At 44.0% G+C, this 20,877-nt stretch overlaps 1 long non-coding RNA gene across 2 annotated transcripts in view; it reads left to right on the top strand.

Annotated features, from left to right (window-relative positions):
- Positions 1–20,877, top strand: part of LOC121028873 (uncharacterized) — a 170,385-nt gene that overhangs the window by 2,002 nt on the left and 147,506 nt on the right. The window contains exon 1 of one of the 2 annotated variants that reach the window (XR_005789476.1): positions 16,363–16,460. The exons of the other annotated variant lie outside the window; for it this stretch is intronic. This is a non-coding gene — a long non-coding RNA (uncharacterized LOC121028873). Of the gene's footprint in view, positions 1–16,362; positions 16,461–20,877 lie in introns of those variants that run through there. 2 annotated transcript variants of the gene reach the window in all.

Here is a 20,877-nt window from a genome sequence, read left to right on the forward strand (position 1 = left end):
CTCCTGCAGTTACTTTGAGTTACAAATAGCTTAGCACCGCTACTGACAGTTCTCTCAGCTCAGAGGAGCTCCCACTTGCCTGAGGAGCTGGTAGCGGCTGGCAGAGCAAGTGAGATCTGATTAGGCAACCAGATAGCTGTAAAGGTTTTTGATCCTAGAAAAACAAGTGTTTAAACAATAGCATCTCATTGAAGACATAACTGTCTAAAATCTGGGAAGAATGTTCAGATGACTATCACATTGACTGGCAACACTGGTCATTTTCTGATTTGTTCTTCAAATCTGAGCTAAGACTGAGAAGCTCTGGGCACAACGTGTTCCCCTCTCTACCAGGGCTGTTATGGAAGATAATACTTGTAATGCAAAACTGTCCTATCTGAGGTAGTCATGTTGAGTCCTACCCGTGGTACTATAATTATGGCTGAGTTATTGACATAATTTGTCATTATTTTGCTTTCTCTTTGCTGTTTATAAAATGTGTGCCAGGTTATGATACTTGGAATTTAAGGATGTCAAGAGGAGAGAGGGAATCTGTTTTAGGGAAATCATATGGTTGTCTAACCATAACACTCCTTTGTGTTTGTCAATGGTAATACAAAGTTCTGGTCATTTTATTGGGAAGATGAGGCTTTGTAACTCATTCTCAACCCATATTTGTCTCAACCCATATCCTGAAAAGATAGTGTTTATGACTGACGAGTTCAAAACCTGAATTTTGCCAACAAACAGTTCTATTCACTGATGGATTTAACAATCATTTCAGAAAAATGTAAAAACCACTGTAAGTTTATTTAAATTGTGCGATAGATTAACTCAGTGGGCCTAGTAAATTAATCTCAAAATAATTAAACTGAAGTATTTTTAAATTTAATTTTTTTATTTGTTTTTAAAGTGTATTTATTTGAGAGAGAGAGAGAGTACACGAGTGGGGAAGAGGCAGAGAGAGAGAGGGACAGAATCCTAAGCAGTCTCCACACTGTCAACACAGAGCCCAATGTGGGGCGTGATCACACAAATCGTGATCACAAATGACCTGAGACGAAATCAAGAGTCAGATGCTTAACCAACTAAGCCACCCAGATGCCCCTTAAATTTTAATTTTTTTTTCATGTTTTTATTAATTTTTGAGAGAGAGGGAGACAGAGCACGAGTGGGGGAGGGACAGAGAGAAAGACACAGAATCCAAAGCAGGCTCCAGGCTCTAAGCTGTCAGCACAGAGCCTGACGCGGGGTTGAAACCCATAAACCGTGAGATCATGACGTGGCCGAAGTCAGACACTTAACTGACTGAGCTACCCAGGTACCCCTAACTTTTAAAATAATTTTAGGGGCACGTGGGTGGCTCAGTCAGGTGAACGTCCGACTTTGGCTCAGGTTGTGATCTCATGGTTCGTGAGTTCGAGCCCCACATCAGGCTCACTGCTGTCAGTGCAGAGCATACTTCAGATCTTCTGTCCCCCCTGTCCCTCTGCCCCTTCCCTGCATGCATGCACTCACTCTCTCTCAAAAATAAATAAAACATTTAAAAATAAATAAAATAATTTTAGATTTACAGAAAAGTTGCAAAGTAGAGTCCCTATTTATACCAGTTTTCCCAGTGTTAACATCTTCTATAACCAAGAGATATGCATCAAAACAAGGATATTAACATTGGTATATTTCTATTAACTAAACTGCAGAATTTTTCAAACCTCACCAGTTGTCCACTAATGTCTTTTTACTACTTCAGGATCCAATCTAGGGTACCACATTTAATTTAATGAGATCTTTTTGGAAAGGGTGTTCAGGAGTGGAGGGAAATGAATAAGGCAAAATCATTTTCCATTCTGTTGAAAACTGAACAAAATGCACGACGATTCAGTATATGCAAATTACTTTGACCTCAGTGGTCTGCTGCTCAATGGCTACCTGGGTGTCAGCACCTGCCTTACCTGGGTTGGCTCCCTTAGGTCTTAGCGTCCCAACTGGTGGCAGTGACCCATAGTGGCATATGGTTGATCCCGGTGAATATGGTGTCTGCTCTCATAGTCCTGGGCTCAGTGCCACCCGTTGCACTAAATGCAAGTTTCTGGAGAGCAAGGGAGCAGAGCCGTCTTGCTGCTCTACAGTCCATTAGAGCTGCGATTACAATACAGTGGTTAACAGCAGGACTGTGTTGTCAGACTCCTAGGCTTAAACCCTGACTCTACTTTGTCACTTTCGGCAAGGGGTTGAACCCTCCTAACTCATTTCCATTTTGCAGAGAGGAAGTGAGAGTTGTAGTGAGGTTTAAATTTTCTAATTTTCAGAGATTATATGGAAGAGTGCCTGGTACAGAGTCATTACTTACTAAATGTTACCTGTTATGATCACAGTGTTCCAGAAACCATGGGTGACAGTCTCCCAATTGGGTGGCTTGAGAAACAACCAAGACTCAATGCTAGAGCCAAAGTCATTTAAGGAGATCAAACTTTTATTTATTGACTAGAAGAGGATGAGAGGTCTAAGGAAGACCATTCCATGGATAAAAGGAAAGAAATATGAAACTTGGGAATAGAATTGTAGAAAGCAAAGAAAATGACATTTTTCACTACTGCAGATCCCATGGGGCGGAGATCATGCTGATCCTCTTTGTGAGGGCCCGACTTTAATCTCTTTGTGGCTGAAGTGGGCACAGACCTTATCACCATTTTAAGCCTAGCTCATGTTTAAGCAATGAATAAGCAGGAGAAATGTTCTAACTTGTAGAGGTGAATTTTACAATAATAATCACAAGGACTTCCATTAGGTCTCTAAAGAGAAAAGGCTTATTGCGTAATAGCTTTTATAACATAACTTGGAACTTGCATAGTGTTTGGCATTTCTCAGAGGCCTTTCATGCTCCCTTTCTTCATGTGACTCTTGAGCTAAAGGAGGGTGTAGGAATTACGATCCACATTTTGTTGAGACAGAAGCTCAGAGCGACGAGAGCATATCAGAAAAGGCTTCATCGCGAAAATGACACGGCACTGAAGCTTGAGAGATGTGGAGGGGGTTCTCCAGGTGGATGGGAGGGGCGTCCAGGTAGAAGTGCGGCAGAAGGTAGGGAATAGTGTTAGAGGAGAGGGGAGTTCTTCTGTGGGACCAAATACCTAAAGAGATCTGATGCTTTGACTGAGGAGAGCAATGTAGAGGCAGGCCTTTATATGCCAGGCTAGGATTTTGGACTTTATTCTCTGGCAGTGAGTTGCTTTGAGGCAAGAAGAATAACATGATCGGGTTTCAATTTAGGAATACCACTCTGGCAATAGTATAAAAGATAAACTCAAAAGATATTTAGTGGATAGGTTCAAGATAGCTATTTTTAAAATTTTTTTTAAGTTTATTTATTTTGAGAGAGAGAGAGACAGAGCGCACATGCGAGTGGGGGAGGGACAGAGAGAGAGAGAGAGAGAGAGAGAGAGAGAACCCCAAGCAGGCTCCTCACTGCCAGTGAAGAGCCCCACACAGGGCTTGAACTCATGAAACTCTGAGATCATGACCTGAGCCGAAAGTCGTACGCTTAACCAACTGAGCCACCCAGGCACCCCTCAAGATAGCTGACATTTTCTAAACCTTGGGGCATGAGATCCCAGGTCCCAGATGGGTGACAACGAGAAGTAGACAGCCAGGTTAGCGCCAGCAGCACAATACTGCCTGCAACAAAACATAAGATTCAGGTGCAGAAACCTCTTGTTCCTCCTCTGGCGTTATCAGATCTAGAAATTTTCCTGAAGCATTACCATTTAATTTCCTTTTGGTTACCTCTGTGTAATGGGAGTACAGTATTTGTATAGCATCAACTGAAATATGTTAATTAACATCAATGGAGTACTTCCAACAACAAATCAGGACTTGGGAATGAAGACAAATGTGAAGATGTCATAGGCTGGTCCCAGAATCATATCCAGGATAGAGAGTTCAGCAGGCTGCCTAAGATATGTAGCAGGGTGGATATGGAGATTAAAAAAAATTTTTTTTAACGTTTTATTTATTTTTGAGACAGGGAGAGACAGAGCGTGAACAGGGGAGGGTCAGAGAGAGGGAGACACAGAATCTGAAACAGGCTCCAGGCTCTGAGCTGTCAGCACAGAGCCCAACGCGGGGCTCGAACTCACGGACCGCGAGATCATGACCTGAGCTGAAGTCGGCCGCTTAACCCACTGAGCCACCCAGGCACCCTGATATGGAGATTTTAGAATCCAATTTTTAGCCGCTTCTATCATAAGTGATTATTCAAAGGACTTCTACATTTTATCGTCTCCCTGGAAAGTAGAGTCCCCCAAAGATTTATACAGAGATTTCAAGTTTAATATTGTATTATACCCAGGGATCTCTCATGAAATCTGGTAAGAAACAAAACAAAATGTCCACTAGTTCTGTATGGATGGTTTGTTTATTCTGTTTGCAAGTGCAGAGAACTGACTTCCTGCCGGGGAGAGAACATGGTGTGATAGATCTGGGACAGTAAACTGAGTGGGTGAAGTGCTTTGTTCTTAGCATGCCGGTTGGGATAGCTCCGGGACCTGAATTTTCTGTATCTAACAGGAAACCCAAAGAAATGTCCTTCCCTCCTGATTCTGGCCCTGTGGATTTGTGTCAGGGCCTCCATGTTCTTCTGAGTGACATTGTAGCATTTATTAAGAGAGAACAGGTTACCACAGGTGACCACTTTCAAAGCTGACCAGTCGTATATTCAGGAAGCCTGTAATCTTATCAACAACAAAAATCAATTTTCTAACATGATGTGAAGACGGTAAGTAAAGAAATGCCTGAGTGGGAGCTGGCCAGGGAAATTCTGATGCTAACGAAATTTTGGCAATGGAAGTTTGTTTACAATTCTCTTGGAGGCAGAAGAAAGTAGTTTATACAGTAACTTGGTTTCTAGAAAGTTAACTGTAAATGTAATTTTTGCAAATGGAATTTTATTTTAAATATACTTCAGGAGTTAGCCATTTAAAGGATTCTTTTGGAGAACCTCCTTGTGATCATTCTTTATACTTCATAGTTTTGTATTCTTTACTCTTTGCCCATACCTTTTTTTTTTTTTTAAAGCAACAATCATTTGTAATTTTCTTTTCTTTCTTAAAGAGAGGCCAGGTTTCAGTGAGGAAGGACCCATTTAAAAACTTTTTTTCTTTTAAGTTTATTCACTTATTTTGGGAGAGAGAGAGAGAGAGGGAGGGAGGAAACAAGCAGGGGAGGGGCAGAGAGAGAGAGGGAGAGAGAGAATCCTAAGCAGGGTCTGTGCTGCCCCTGTAATTTTCTTACAAGTTAAATAAATTGGTTTTTCCTTTCTGAAACAATTCTTTGATTATTTTTGTTTGTTTTGTTTTTTAGATAAAAGCAAGGTTTTGTTTGTGTTTAAACTCCTCTGCTTTCTTATTTCTCAATTTTTTTTCATTTCCTAGAATGACCGTATGGTAAGAAGTTTAAAGATTTATCTATTTTGATTTTTTAAAATATTTTTATTTAATAAATTTTTTTAGTGTTTTTTAGTGTTTTGAGAGAGAGACAGAGTGTGTGCAGGAGAGGGGCAGAGAGAGGAAGACACAGAATCTGAAGCAGGCTCCAGACTCTGAGCTGTCAGCACAGAGCCTGACGTGGGGCTTTAACTCACGAACCTCAAGATCATGACCTGAGCCAAAGTCGGATGCTTAATCGACTGAGCCACCCAGGTGCCCCAGTTTTGATTTTTTTTTTATCAAGGCAAAACCCTGAGAGAAAGAGGAAAGCCCCAACTACCCTACTACCCGCCTATGGAAATATATATACATCCTACTGCACTGTCACAGGAATCCTGAAATGCCATCATAATACTTTATCTTAATAAAGCTTCACATTTTATTTTTTAAAGACTTTATTTATTTACTTATTTTTAAGTTTATTTATTTATTTATTGAGAAAAGAGAGAGAGCACGTGAGCAGGGAAGGGGCACAGAGAGAGTGGGAGAGAGAGCATCCCAAGCAGGCTCTGCTCTGTCGGCACAGAGCCCCACGCGGGGCTCGAACTCAGGAACCATGAGATCAGGACCTGAACTGAAACCAAGAGTCAGACACTTAACTGACTGAGCCACCCAATCATTCCTAAAGATTTTAAGTAATCCCTATACCCAACATGGGGTTCGAACCCACAACCCTGAGATCAAGATTCACAGTCTCCACTGACTGAGCCAGCCAGGTGCCCCTCCCGCTTCACATTTTAAAATATAAACACCCTGGAGAATTATTGCATTAAGTGGTCTATTACAGCATAACATTTTAATGGAAAATTATCTGATTATTTTTCTCCTGGCAGTGAGAAAAATGGGAATTTTAATGGGAGCATAAGAAAAAAAGGGTAATCTTAGAATCTGGGGCACCATCCTAGAAAGACAGGCTTAACTAAAGGAAAAAGTTCTAAGCTGCCAAGAAGTTGCAGAAGGGATACAAGTGCCTGGGAAGTATGCTGGAGAAGCTGTTCAGTACTAAAGAAAAGGCAAATGGAAAGCAGAATTAAAGTAAACTTGGATTCCTGCACCATTTAATTTAAGGAAGACTGGATTTTCTTAGCACATTTGATTTCAGTAGTTGCCAACCATTTGAGAAGAAAGAGAGACATGAAAAGAGACCTATTCCTTCCAATATTTATTGATCACCCATATGGACCAGGCATTTGCTAAGTCCTAATCATACAAAGTGGAACCAGATATTTTTGTCCTCTGAGAATGTATATTCTGAAAGGAAAGATAGGCCTGAAGCAAAGCAAAACAGAACAAAAAAAGGAAAGTATGTTTTCAAGGTGTGATATGTGCAACAAAGCACACAAAACACACACTTTTTAGATTTGTTGTCTTCCACTCTGCAATTTGACTACTTTGCAAAATCTGTGGTAAAATGGAGATAGGTTGGCAATGACTACAGTCTTCATAATTTATGTAATCAACTACCATTGACTTAGGTCCTATGTAAAAAATCCTGCATAGGATTTCTAGGGATAATCTGATGGCACTCTCAGAACCCTTTGAAATTCTGTAGACTCAACATTTTAAGCACCAAGAGGCTCCTCAAAACTGATTCTAATAATTAAGTAGGTGAGGTGGACTGCTGTCTGTGAGGTTTGATTTTAAGATTTATTTTCTGTTTGCTATCCCCACCCTGGCACAATGCCCATCCTTCAGCTGCATTTCCGGAAATTCCAGGGTTGAGAATTCTAATAGACTGGCTTAACAAGAAAAAAGGGGACTATAAAACTACACTATGCTAGACTACATGCTCCGTCCTAAACATTCTTTAATGCATGTGATTACTAAAGCCACTACAAGTAGAAATCAGATAGGTGACTTATGTTATTTCTCCATGACACGGATCATTGTGCTATAGTTGACAGAATACCGAGGGACAATGTAAAATATATTTTTGCTTGTCCCTCACTAGTGAAAGAGGTAATAAGAGGAATATGAACTAGAGTAATCAAGTAAAGCTGCTGTCTTCTTGAGCCTTTTCATGGGCACACATTTTTATTTTTTCTGCCCAGCATCCTTTTGGGGGCACACATCCCCCACCCTCTGGTCAGATGGTTTGGCCCAAGGATGGGTATGTGATCCAGGCTCAGTCAATCAGAGCATTTTATCTTTCTAGTCAAAGGGATTAGCTTCTGGAAGAGTATATGATATGAGTTGGGCCAGCCAGAAGTCTCTCATTATTTACCAGCTATCTAGAAAAATACCCTTTTTCCAGAATCATAGGCTCTAGGAACCCTGGAGGTCTGAGGCAGCCAGAGTCCATCTGGCTGACACATGGAGTCAACCTGAAGATGAACAGTGGATATAGGGAGTGAGGGCAGAGAGGTCCTAACCTACACTATGTCCATTCTAAGAGATCCTTGTGTGGGTGAAGTGGAGGAGAAGAGCAGGTTTCCAATCAGTCTCCAAGAATGGGGTAGTCAGGCCTCTGACTTACCATGGAACCAGGTGTCCTTGTCAGGAGGGGACAGTTTCTCCCAGGAAATTTATGGTGGAAGGGGTTGATGATAGCAAATAACCAGGTGGGACTATTTGAAATTATTTGCCTTTGGGCAACTTCAAGTTTAGTGTATACCCGCCCACTCTCTCTGAAGACTTCCTGTTGCTCCCCACCCCCATTGCTTTCTGTCAATCTGAGTTACCATTTGCCTAGGGAGAAAGGGTGAGGAAGAAATAGGAAGACTGAGATAGCATCCCAACATAACTAGTCTTCTTGTCTTTCTCCCACATCAGACTTTAGAATGTTTATCTATCTTATTTTATTCATTTTAAAGAGAGAGAGGGAGAGAAAGAGAGAAAGAGGGAGGGAGAGAGAATGAGCGGGGGGGGGGGGCAGAGAGCAAGGGATACAGAGGAGATGCAGGACTCGAACTCACGAACTGTGAGATCAGGACCTGAGCCGAAGTCTGACACTTAACCAGCTGAGCCACCCAGGTGCCCAAACTTTAGAATGTTTGAAGGCAGGGCTGTCTCCCAGTACTGGATCGTCAAGGTCTCATGCAGCCCGAGAACTTAGTAAGCATGTCAGTGAAGCGCTGACTGAGTGAATCTGGAAGGGCCTACAGAGATAGAAGCCCTCTAATATTCAGCCTGAGAAAGTCACTGCTTTGGATGAAAATCACTGCCTCTCCAAGCATCCTCTTAAAAAATCAAATACTCAGAGGAAACATAAGGTACTTCCCTGCCGACCAGCAATTCTCAGTTTTGGCAGCTGTCAGAACTAGGGGGAACTACAAACATTGGATTTTAGAGTATTTTTTCTGAGTATGATAGAAAGGGCACAGATTTGGTTAACTAATTTGGAAAACAGTTTGGCATATCTCCTAAAGTTGAACATTTGTATACATATGATCCAACAATTCATTCTGAGGGATGGACCCAAGGGAAACTCATGCAGATATACAACAGGAGATGTGTGCAAGAATGTTCATAACTTCACTAATCACAACCTGGAGACAGCTCAACAGGTTGAGCTGACAACCTGTGACAACCTGGAGACAGCTCAAATGCCCATCAACAGGAGAGTGGGTGGATGAATTGTAACATATTCACACAACTGAATATTACATGGCATTAAAAACAACTGAACGAAGCTAACTCACAACAATGTGGATAAATCCTAGCAATGAAACAAGAAAACATTAAGTGAAGAAAGCAAATGTCCTAAAAGTATACAATATCATATAATTCTTATAGAGTTCTATAGAATTCATATAATTCTTATAGAAAACAACTAATATAAGAATATACTTTATAGAAATATTTATAGATGCAATAAAACTGCACATTTTAAAAAAGCAAAGGAAGTGTAGATGATGGTTGTATGGGGACAGGGGGAGAATGAGAGGGGGACCACATGATTAGTTGAAGGTTATGTCAAGAGTTTAGCTTTTGATTTGGATGGCAGGCTTGCAGGTACTTATCACATTATTAAGAATGTCAAAATAAATAAGTCAAGACGAAACTGGAAAGCCTGGGTTTCAGGCTTGCTTTACTTACAAAGTGCAATCTCTGAGCAGTGATGGTGAGAGTAAAGTGAAGGGAGGTAGGAAGGTGGGGAGTAATGCAGCGGGGTGGCCTTAGCATGGCTCCACAAAGGGCTCTGAAGACACAGGGCTGGTAAGTCGGCAGGTGTGTCTGTTTAGCCACATGGGAACGTCCTTCAGGGAGGATGTTGAGAGAGACTGTGCCTTGGAGGAGTCGTTGGAAGGGAGGAAGTGAAGAAAACTGTCAAACTAGGTCTCTCCAATGAGAAGATAACTACTGGGCACCACTTCTGGGTTGCTTCTCTGGCGCCTTTTGCTATCAGGGAAACCAGATTTCACAGCCCGTGTTTGGTGGGAGAAGCCAAAATGTCAGGGTATGTGGCATGTTGGCTGAGCTACCCAACAGCAGCAAGGGGAAGGTCCTGATTCTCCCAGCAAGACTCTAGTTGGCCCCAGCTGGAGTAAGTTCTTGGGTTGTAGAGGCCACCGAGCCAGACAGAGCCTGTGGCTGAGGGTCCAGGCCAGTGTGGCACCAAGGGAAACTAAGAGGATTATAACATGTCTCCTGTATGAACAGGCGCTTGGGAGGTCAGACCCTCCCAAGGGCTTTGAACCCCTGTGTGAATTTGGATAAATTTCTTAATTTCCCTAGAGCCGCATATGGAATGTGGGCATGTTGAAAACCACCTCCATGCATTGTGAGGATTCGAAAGAGATAATGTATGTAAGGCAATCAGCAGTTGTTGGCAGGTAAGAAGTCCTCAAAAAATGGAATTCTCGTTGGTGCTCCTGCATGCCATGAAGCATATGTGAAACAGTCCTGGATGAGGGAGCAGGCCTGGCTTCATTGTCCTTCTCTTCTCTTCATCCTACCTCACCTTTTTCCTGACTCTGGGCAGCCCAAGGGCACTGGGCACCTGTGTTAGAAGATGAAAGAGAGAAGACAATGTTGATAGTCCTGGACTGTACCTTTCCTCTGTGTTCTTGGCTTGTAAAGCCACTGGGTTTAAAGAGGCACCCTGAACAAAGATGGCTGATTCAAGCAGGCAAATAATTTGTCACCTCCTTGAAATGATATTCTTCAAATATTTGTCTAATATTCACTTCGGTTGGGGACAGAGCTGGCCCCAGCACAGCAAAGGAAAATTTTTACTAGTGTGTCAGGAGTTGGGCATGGGGACCTGAGGTCAACGATTCAGATTTCCATTCGTTTTGGGCAAGTGTTAGCCCTTTTATGACTTACTACCTGTCGACCTGGTCATTCTTTTACGAGTCTGGAGCCCCTCAAAGGGTAACTAGACCTCTTGGGAGCTGATGTCATCTTAATCAGGATCCCCTTTCTTTTTGGTCATTTAAGAAGATCCATTTCCCTGGGGCGCCTGGGTGGCGCAGTCGGTTAAGCGTCCGACTTCAGCCAGGTCACGATCTCGCGATCCGTGAGTTCGAGCCACGCGTCGGGCTCTGGGCTGATGGCTCAGAGCCTGGAGCCTGTTTCTGATTCTGTGTCTCCCTCTCTCTCTGCTCCTCCCCCGTTCATGCTCTGTCTCTCTCTGTCCCAAAAATAAATAAACGTTGAAAAAAAAAAAAAAAAGAAGATCCATTTCCCGGTTTGCCTGCCTTATACAATTACCTGCCAGCGCCTTTCATAACACCTCCATAGGCTCTTGCACTTGAATACTTGCCAAGGACTAAAATAAATGCACACTGCTATCTTGGCTGGTGAAATGTAGTATTGCATAAGTGGAGCTTTTGATTTGGTAGATTTGAATGAGTGACTTAAAGTTTTCCTTTCTTGCTCTTAATTTGTTGTCTAATTTGGAGATAAAAATGAAGTTATATGGGGATTGGAAAAAAGCTCTCAAAAGGGGCACTCCTTATCGTTAATGCATATTGTACATATACCCCAACTCCAAGACATTCCTCCTCAGAGCCTTTTCGAGGACAGAGAACACTCCTAATGGCTGGATTGCCCCTCTTCCCTTTGAGTTAACCCCATGGCCTCCACAAACATGTAAAAAATTTGGGAGGAGTGGCCCTCCTGTGCATTCTTTGCAAATTTTCTTCATCCAGCTCATTTCCCATGTCCACAGTCCGGTTGGCCCTAATTGCTTTCTAGTGGCCAGTGGGCAAAGAGGTAGGAAGTCCTCTAAGGACTCCATATCACCCACTGCAAGTATTACTGGAGCCATAATGTCCTGCCTGCTCCCATCGCACCCCTTGGGCCCCCCAAGAGCGAAGCCTGGAATTCTACTACTGGAATCTCTTTCCTTTGGCTAAATTTTGAATGTTCCTAAAGGAACACTGCCCTGGAGGACCAGCATTTTAAGGTGTCCTAAGTCATTTGTATCTTTTTTTTAAAAGGTTTATTTATTTTTGAGAGAGAAAGTGCAAGTGGGGGAGGGTCAGAGAGAGGGGAGGGACAGAAGATCTGAAGCGGGCTCTGCTCTGATAGCAGAGGGTATGATGCGGGCCCAAACTCATGGATCATGACCTGAGCTGAAGTCAGATGCTCAACTGACTGAGCCCCCCAGGTGCCATAGTCATCTCTATCTTTAATGTGAATGGGGAGCATCTTGGGTCAGTGGAGGCTCTGAAGACAGCTGGCAGATGGGGGAGGAAGAGAGAATGTAATTAGGTAGCTCAGGACCCAGAGAGAGCCTCCACTTTGATAGGAGCCATCCAAGGGCCTGCTTACAGGTAGCTAGTAACAATCTGACATTAAATTCCCTTTCTTGTGCTGGCATAGGTGCTCCCTGCCTTTAACTTTCAAATTAGAAATGTTTATGATAGCAATGGAAACTTGTGTCGGTTAGCAAAGTCAGCAGAAATTGGAAAACCCCTAAAAAATACCAGGGAAGTGTCACCCAAAACCCAACATATTATTTAAAAAGTTAGACACACACACACACACACACACACACACACACACACACACAAAACCATGATAGCCAAGAAAAAAGGCTCCTTGAAGAAAGAAACATAATTATGGTATTTTCTGCCCTCTCTCTTTTTGCCCTGTGATATTAGGCCATCTTTTATGAAGGTCATCATTTATGAAAATCAACAACTTTAACTAATTGTTAGGATATCTTCTGAGGTGATGGGAGATAATATGGTAAATAAACACTAGGAAGTTGCTGAATTAAAGGAGGGGATCATTCCAGAACTATTAGCCCAGCACTGCTGCCCGCTTTTGATCAGATCCCTCACTCTCTGTGGGGCTCACGCTTTGCCTAGACTTTATTGAGTTGTTGGATTAGAGGCATGAGAGTCAAGTCTCATTTTGTTCCATTTCTAATCTTAGAGAAGACGTTTATTCCTTTTATCAGTTTTCAGGACAAGAAAATGTTGAGAATTGGGTGTGAGTCGTAATTACTAATATTATATGGTTCTTTGAGCTTGCAAAGCACATTTATACATTTATGTGCATTGTTGCATTTAGTCCTTGTAACCACTCTGTGAAGTCGGCATCATGGTTATATTATTATTGCCACAATTTTGCACCTGGGGAAACTGAAGCTTGAAGACATGCTGCTACTGGTCTAAAATCATAGAGGAAGGGATGGCTCTAAACTCAGGTTTTCTCCCCCAGGTCCTGTTGCTCCACAGTTGACATTGATTCTGAGGAGATATCAGTGGTCCACCACACTCCTCACTCTTAACTTTATTAATAATAACAGTGGCAGTTGTGACTGCCTTCTGGGATGGTCACATGATGCCACCAGGTACATCTCATTTAGTCCTTATGCCAATCCTATGATGTAGGTTTTATAAGTAAACTTATTTTACACTTGAGTAAACTGAGGCTCAGAGAGGTTAGGTATGATATCTCAGGTGCATAGCTAGAAAGTGATAGAGACAGGATTCAAATTAAGGCCTGTTTGATTCCCCAGCTCTTAACCACATCGCTGTGACCCTTGCTGTGTCCTTTGGTTTCTCTTTCAAGGTTTCCACCTCCTTTCAAACGTCTGATTCAACAGAGCAGAAGCACACAGGGTGCTTTCAAGGGCAAAGGACAAACTACGGGCTATAGGAGGGCATGGAATGAACATTGGGTCTTCTGGGACTTATTCCAGTGGGAGACACAATGACCTGTGGAACAAGCTTTGTAACAAATGTGTTAGTGGGGGGGGGGGGGCATGGAGCCTAGTGGGGGTACAGAGAAAACTGGACTGGCCAACCTGCATTGAGACATTAAGTCCTTCATCAAGGGACTTACCATAGTAAGATCCTCTACCCTGAATCATTCACTTTTTATAGGGGGATGGGGTGCTTAACACCCAGGCATCCTTTACTAATAAGGGCATATGGCAAGGTGAAGGGGACAGTGTCACCAGCTGGGTGTGAAGACAGCAGCCTGTTCTGAACATGGTGGCACAGACTGAAGACTGTAAGACCCTCCGGTTGGGTATAAATGCCTCAGGACTATTGAATAAACTCTATTTTTTAAAAATCTTTTATGTATTTGTTTTGAGAGAGAGAGAGAAAGAGCACAAGCAGGAGAGGAGCAGAGAAAGAGGGAGAGAGAGAATCCCAGGCAGGCTCCATGCTGTCAGCACAGAATCTGATGCAGGGCTTGAACTCAGGAACTGTGAGATCATGACGTGAGCTGAAATCAAGAGTCAGACGTTTAACTGACTGAGCCACCCAGGTGCCCCAGGACTGAGGGAATTCTAAAAGATAAACTTTGAGGCAAAGACCATAATACATTTAAATTATCTATCTATCTATCTATCTATCTATTTTTGAAAGAGAGAGAGCACAAGTTGGAGAGGGGTGGAGAGAGAGAGGGAGACACAGAATCCGAAGTAGGCTCCTGGTTCTGGGCTGTCAGCACAGAGCCTGACATAGGGCTCAGATTCACAAACTGTGAGAACATGACCTGAGCCAAAGTCGACCGCTTAACCGACTGAGCCACCCAGGTGCCCCCATAATACACTTAAGTGCTACTTAGAGTTTGCTTCAATTAAAAACAATAAAAAGTGGGCCGCCTGGGTGGCTCAGTCAGTTAAGCATTCCACTCTTGGTTTCAGCTCAGGTCGTGATTTCATGTGGGTTCGAGCCTCACAGTAGGCTCTGCACTGACCCTGTGGAGGCTGTTTAGGATCCTCTTTCTGCCCCTACCCTGCTTGCACTCTCCTTCTCTCAAAAGAAATAAACTTAAAAAAAAATTTTTTTTTAAAGATCAATAAAAACTCCCCAGCCACCTCTTCAAAATATTTAGGTCGTTTCCTTCTTGATTGATGCTGGCAGAGGGGTGGGGGAAGTTGGAGGGAGAAGTCTGGGAACAAGACAATTTGTCTAACCCCATGAAAAGAAACCCTTTGAAGATTTGGAGGAGGTGGGAGAATCCACGTGTCTTTCATTTTCCACCTTTCTCTGGGGGAGCAATAGAGAGTTTTTTTTTTCTCTCTCTCTGTCGCAGCTCATGGTTCTGAGCCCTAGCTGCACATTAGAATCACCTGGGGGACTTTTAAAACCTACCCGTGCCTGGGACCCACTGTCCCCACATCTGCAGGGGTGTGGCCCAGCTACTGTAATTTTATAAGCTCCCCAGGTGGCTGTGAAGCACACAGGATATGGCCGCTCTGGAATTCCACAGTCAGAAACAAAGAACTGACACGCGTATCCAATTAAACTTTCTACCATTTTGGCGCCATTGGAAGGAAACAGTCATCGTAGGCCAATTTTAAAGAGGGGGAAGAGAGGCAGAGAGAGAAGTGATTTGTCGGGCCAGAGGGCTGGCGAGGGCCGAGGTGGGGAAGCAGAAGCCTCCTTTTCTTTTTGTTCTCTCACATCCTTTTTTTTTTTTTTTTTCCTGGTAGTATATTACAATATCAGTAGTTCTGACAGCTTCGCTTTGTATGTTGCCAGGCAGGAGGTCTCTACTCCTTCGCTGGCATGACCTTTCTTCCAATGAGAACTCTACTACAGTGTTAATGTGTTTCCTGGTATGGAAACCCAAATCTTTCTTTTCTAAATCTCAGCTCTTGGCGAGCCCCAGCAGTGGGTCACGAGACGCCTGCATCTGTTTTAGAAGGAGCCAGGGAACCACGTTTAGTGCATTCTGTACAGAGCAGAACACGTGCGCCTGCAGTGAAAACTTATCAGTGAGGGTGGAATTCATACCTAACTCGGTCGCGGCTTTCAGTCCAGCTGTAAACCCAGCATGTCTGCCACTGAATCTACAACAGTTAATTCTTTTAGAACACAGAGCTAAGTCTCCCAGGAGGCATGGCCTGGAGAGGCTGCCTGAATTGCTGCCTGCTTAAAGGTGCACTCATGTTTCTTGATTGAACTGGGTCAGTTTGGTTGTTTACTTTTGTCATTTGATTTCAGGGCAGAGCTGGCTTCTGTGTGCTGGCCATTCCCAGAGAGCACAGGCTCTGAAGGACTGGGGCAGGTGTTCGGTAACCCCCTGTGACTGTCATTCAATTTGGTTCCTCCACCAGCCTCACGGTTTCTGTACGAGTTGTTATGTGACCGTGTTCTATCTTTAACTGCAAACAAGAATCATGTTCTTTAGACACTGCATTATGCAAGCTGGCTCCAGAGTTTGCCAGGAGTGCTAAACTAAACGGTGACAATTCCCAGCCATAGTCACTGACACCCCCGCAGTGAGGCAAACAGCATGCCTCCTTGCTTCAGGATAGAGTTTCGGTTGTGTTAAATAGCCGTCCGGTGCTAACTCATGAAAAAGCCATGTCTGGCCCCCTCGATCAGCTTCTCTCATCTTGTCTCCTGCCTAATCCGAGAATAAATCCTGTGGGTCTTGGGGGAGGGCATTAAAAATGCTTCTGGTGAAGAAGATTAAATGTGAAACAAATCATAATGAGGCGCAAGCAAGGTAATGCTTGTTGTAATGTATCTTCTCAGGTTGTAAGCAGGAGAGGAGAAACGATGGTGTAGATGGCTTCCAGTGGAGAAGCCACTGTCATGGAGGTGTTCCTGTCATGTCAGGTGTTATCCTAAAGTGAGTACATTAGACAAGCCCACTGGTGGGTTCTCAGGTGGTTTTCTTGGGGGTGATCAGAGGGAAGTGGCTTGCAAGGATTGTGCAGAGCTGGGGGTTTCTCCTCTGACTTCTTCTGGAGGACTGGCATCCCGTTTATCCAAGAAGACCTAGAGAAGGGGCAGAGCCAGCAATCTCCAAATGGAGAATATTAGTATCAATCAGAATTCTTTGGTGGCAAGCAACAGAGACCAACTCTTTGATAAGAGTTAACCTGTTAAAAATTTTTTTAAATGTTTATTTATTTTTGAGAGAGAGAGAGAGAGAGAGAGAGAGAGTCAGAGGGTGAGTGGGGGAGGGGTAGAGAGAGAAGGAGACACAGAATCAGAAGCAGGCTTCAGGCTCTGAGCTGTCAGCACAGAGCCCAAAGTGGGGTTCGAACTCACAAACTGTGAGATCAGGACCTGAGCCAAGTGAAGTTGGACGACTGAGCCACCCAGGCGCCCCAAGAGTTAACCTACTTAAGAAAAGGACTCTTGGGGCGCCTGGGTGGCTCAGTCGGTTGGGCGGCCGACTTCGGCTCAGGTCACGATCTCACACTCCGTGAGTTCGAGCCCCGCGTCGGGCTCTGTGCTGACAGCTCAGAGCCTGGAGCCTGTTTCAGATTCTGTGTCTCCCTCTCTCTGACCCTCCCCCATTCATGCTCTGTCTCTCTCTGTCTCAAAAATAAATAAACGTTAAAAAAAAAATTAAAAAAAAAAAAAAAAAAGAAAAGGACTCTTTAGAAAACAAGTTCCACAAGAGAGAGCAGGCCTACCTTGATCACCACTCTTCCCCCAGTAGAACAGACCTTGACTAGAGTAGGTACTCAGTAAATATTTGTGGGCTGAAAGAAGATATGGGAAATTGCTAGGAAAGACTGAGAACCAGTTTCAGGAAAGGACAAGAATGAAGCGTCTCTGGAGGGGTTTAGGTAGCAGGACTGAGGTCCCCGAATGTCTCATCATGACATCACTGCTGAAATGAATGCTTTCCAGCTACTCTTATGTTTTTGAGTGTGTCTCCCCATGCATCAAAATCCAGAGGAAGAGAGGGAGAATGTATTAGAATTTTCCAGAGAAAAACAGAACCAATAGAATATACACAGAAAGGGATGGGGGAGAGAGAGAGGGATAATTCTGATAAGGAATTGGCTCACACAATTAAGGAGGCTGGTAAGCCCAATGTGCAGGGTGAGTTGGAGTTGGAGACCCAGGGGGAGGTGATGTATCACTTGTAGGGCCATCAGGCAGGAGGGGTTATGTTGCAGATGAAGCCCAAAGGCAATCTGCTGGATAATTCTTTCCTACTCAGGGGAGGGTTGGTCTTTTTTTTTTTTTTAATTCAGACCTTCAACTGATTGGATGAGTCTCACCCACATACAATTAAAATGCCAATCTCATCCAAAAACATCTTTGCAGAAACACCCAGAATAATGGTTGACCAAATAGCTGGGCATCCCATAGCCCAGTAGACACCTTAAGTTAACCATCAGAGAGAGGGAGAGAGAGAGAGCACATCTGGCTTAGTTTGAATCACATGACCATCCTTTTGGCCAGTAGAAGGCAGGCTATTTTGTTGGGCAATTGCATAAGCTTTGAACAATGGAGCAGAACCTATTTCCCAAAGGGAAAGTGGGGGGTTATTACTAGGAGAAAGGGGAATGGATACTGGGAAGCCACAAGACAACAAGTGACTCTTCGTTAAGGAGAGTCTTAACTTCATCACATCCTTCTGTGTGGGTTAACAGCAACACACATCTCTCTGGTTTGCCTTTTTCAGCTCCTCTTCTCTGTGTGATAAGGGAGAGCAGCTGAGATGGGGAGAAAAATAATTTCTGTCTCTTTGCTCCTTTACCTCCAGTCAAAAGTGGTGCTATTTGAGGGTAGACCGTCAGCTCCAGACCCTTACTCTTAAAGGTTTGTTCTAGGGGTGCCTGGGTGGCTCAGTCGGTTGAGCGGCTGACTTCGGCTCAGGTCATGATCTCGTGGACCGTGAGTTCGAGCCCCGCGTCGGGCCCTGTGCTGACAGCTCGTAGCCTGGAGCTTGTTTCAGATTCTGTGTCTCCCTTTCTCTGACCCTCCCCCGTTCATGCTCTGTCTCAAAAATAAATAAAAACATTAAAAACAATTTTTAAAAAAGGTTTGTTCTAATGTAAGAAGTGTTAAGACACTTGAATCTTTTGTATTCTGTGTATTTTTCTTCTTTTCCATTCTTTACATAATACAGGTGTCATACAGCTGTGGCTGCTGCTAACACACACAATACCTTTGTGGAATTAAAAAGGCACCTATTCCTCGATATGTTACATCCATTGGTTAGAAAGTGTCATAATGGACTGATTTTGTTAGAGCATGATGCTGCTATACACAAGAATATTACAGTAAGTATAAGTCTAACATGCTTCCAATGTCAATGACGCCTCCCTAGATATAGCACTCTTGTGCAGTGTGCAACTTGTCCACCCATAGATGGCAGGTCTGAATGATCAAGGAAGAGGTAGACTGCCAGAGGCCAGGAAAGCACAATCTGTTCAGTGCTCTTGTGAATGGTGTGTGTGTGTGTGTGCGCGCGTGTGCACGCACGCGCGTTCACAGGGGTGGAGTGTTCCCTTCCTTTGGGTTTGACTAATAGCTGAGCCGCTGATCAGATTCAAGACAGAACTGTAAGTCCAAGACTCCTGAAGCATGGCAAGTCCACCATACTGCCCAAAAAAACTGCCTGCAAGGAATTAGGGGCCTCTGCCCTCCTCCCAGGAGAGTTCCTGAGAGACATACATAGCTCAGACCAGACCATCAGACACAGGCAACGGACAGATATTACCACTCAAGGGCACATATGCTATAATATCCTTTTCAGAGGTTTGTAATCCTGACTTCTGATTAGCATGAATGGACTGATTCATTGCAAATTCCATGGATTCATGATGGGGTAGCCAAGATCAATAGTCTGAAATGAAAACAGGTAAGATAAAAATAGAAGAAATTCTAATGTGTTTTTCCCCATATCTCAATGGATCATATACACATCCTGAGAAAGGCATAACCCACTTTGTGGACCTGTGGACCTGTTAGAGTAACCAGTAGAACCTGTTACTCCCCTTAACAGCACCTGTGCAGATAAGACTAATTGATCACAACCCTGCCCCTGGGCCTCGAGACATCATTATATTTCCTTATAACACAGTGGTCTCTAAGGTGAGGGGTGGCAAACTATGGCCTGAGGACCTTATTCAGCCTGCTGCCTGCTGGTTTTGATAAATAAAGTTTTATTGGGACACAACCACAACTCACTTGTTTATGTATTGTTCATGGCTGCTTTCATACTCCAAGCGCTGAGCTGAGTAACTGCCACTTTGACCATTCTGTCCAAAACGTCTAAAATACCTATCTGTCCCTTTACAAATGTGAAATCCAACCCAGGCTCTGGGCAGTCAGTATTGATCACTGTGTGTTGGTAATGAAAGGTTTGTTTGCCATCCCTGCTCTAGAGTTTGGCTAGCGTTTGGAGAATAGTTCGTCGTGCTGAGGAGGCCAAACTTGGCCTTGCTTTCTTTCCTGGGTATCTAATCTTTGCTAGCTTTCTTAGAAATCTAATCATTCAGTCACAAGGACACAGAGAAGCAAGTGTGGATGAAAGTGGTCACCTAAAGCCCATGTCTTGCGTAGTATGGTCAGCAGTGGCCACTCCCCAGAGACTTGCCTCCAGGTGGAGGTGTGTGCTTCTCCGCATAGGTAACACTAACTGCCCCACTACGGACCGCAAACATATCGCACATCATCAAAGGGGCGTAGGGATCTGTGTCGAAATGTTTGAATTTCTCAAGAGGCTTTTTTTTTTTAATTTTAATTTTTTAATTTCAGGGTTGAGGTGGCAGATGGGGAGGGAACTGAAATGGTTTGTTTCTTCTGGTCCTGACAATGCCCCCTCATCCCTTTTCTCTTTGGCTTCTGCCATTGGAAGTAGGAAAGGAGAAAAGGAGTCAGAGCTGATAAAGGAGGGGAAGAGAAAAGGTAGGCTGAAAGAGGGGGTAGGTACGTTCGGAAATTCTGGAAGTGTTTAAATACAAGGTGTTTAAATACAAGGTGGTTGAATTTTAATCTATATAAGGTGCCCCCTCCCCCCGTCAGGTTTGGGAAACCCTCACAGACGCTGAGGGATGAGCCTAACCCTTCCTTAGGGGTGGGCCATGTGGGCAGGGAAGCTTCCGGGAGGAGCGGGCGGCCCTGGGCGCGGACGGCTGCGGACTGCGGCACCTCTGCTCGCCCCCGCCCGGCCCTCCCTCCTTCTCGCACCCCTGCCTCACCCCGCAGCGGGGACAGGTGCGGAGAGGGGACGCCGAAAACGGCGACAGGGGCTCCGGCACCAGGAGAGCACGGTCTGCTCACGTCTAGGGGCT

Source organism: Herpailurus yagouaroundi, unplaced genomic scaffold, assembly GCF_014898765.1.
Source record: "Herpailurus yagouaroundi ecotype Mexico unplaced genomic scaffold, PumYag 100, whole genome shotgun sequence".
Taxonomy (NCBI): Eukaryota; Metazoa; Chordata; class Mammalia; order Carnivora; family Felidae; genus Herpailurus; species Herpailurus yagouaroundi.